This window comes from Penaeus monodon, chromosome 30 (genome assembly GCF_015228065.2).
Source record: "Penaeus monodon isolate SGIC_2016 chromosome 30, NSTDA_Pmon_1, whole genome shotgun sequence".
Classification (NCBI taxonomy): domain Eukaryota; kingdom Metazoa; phylum Arthropoda; class Malacostraca; order Decapoda; family Penaeidae; genus Penaeus; species Penaeus monodon.
In genome coordinates this window covers 14,267,285-14,267,585 of record NC_051415.1, presented here as the reverse complement: position 1 = coordinate 14,267,585, position 301 = coordinate 14,267,285, and positions in this window count along the sequence as shown.

Sequence of the window (301 nt, the reverse complement as noted above, 5' to 3'; positions counted from 1 at the left end):
GAGTATAATACACTAAATGGATTTTAAGCTTTTGCAGGGGTTCGCTCTCCCTGAGTACCTCCTAGTTTACAGTGTTGTTTGTTCTCTTATCCTTATAATCATCTTGCTACCAAAGACCAATCGCTGTGAACACCACACTTATCAGCGTCACTATCATTAGCACCATAAAGCACCACACCACGCAGGGACCACAGCCTCCTACACGTTCTTTGGTATATAATTAAAATTTAGTGCGTCCTAATTTTTCATGGTTGGAGCAAGAGGACGGTGGGGAGGTAGGCAGAGGGGGAGGTGGAGGGTC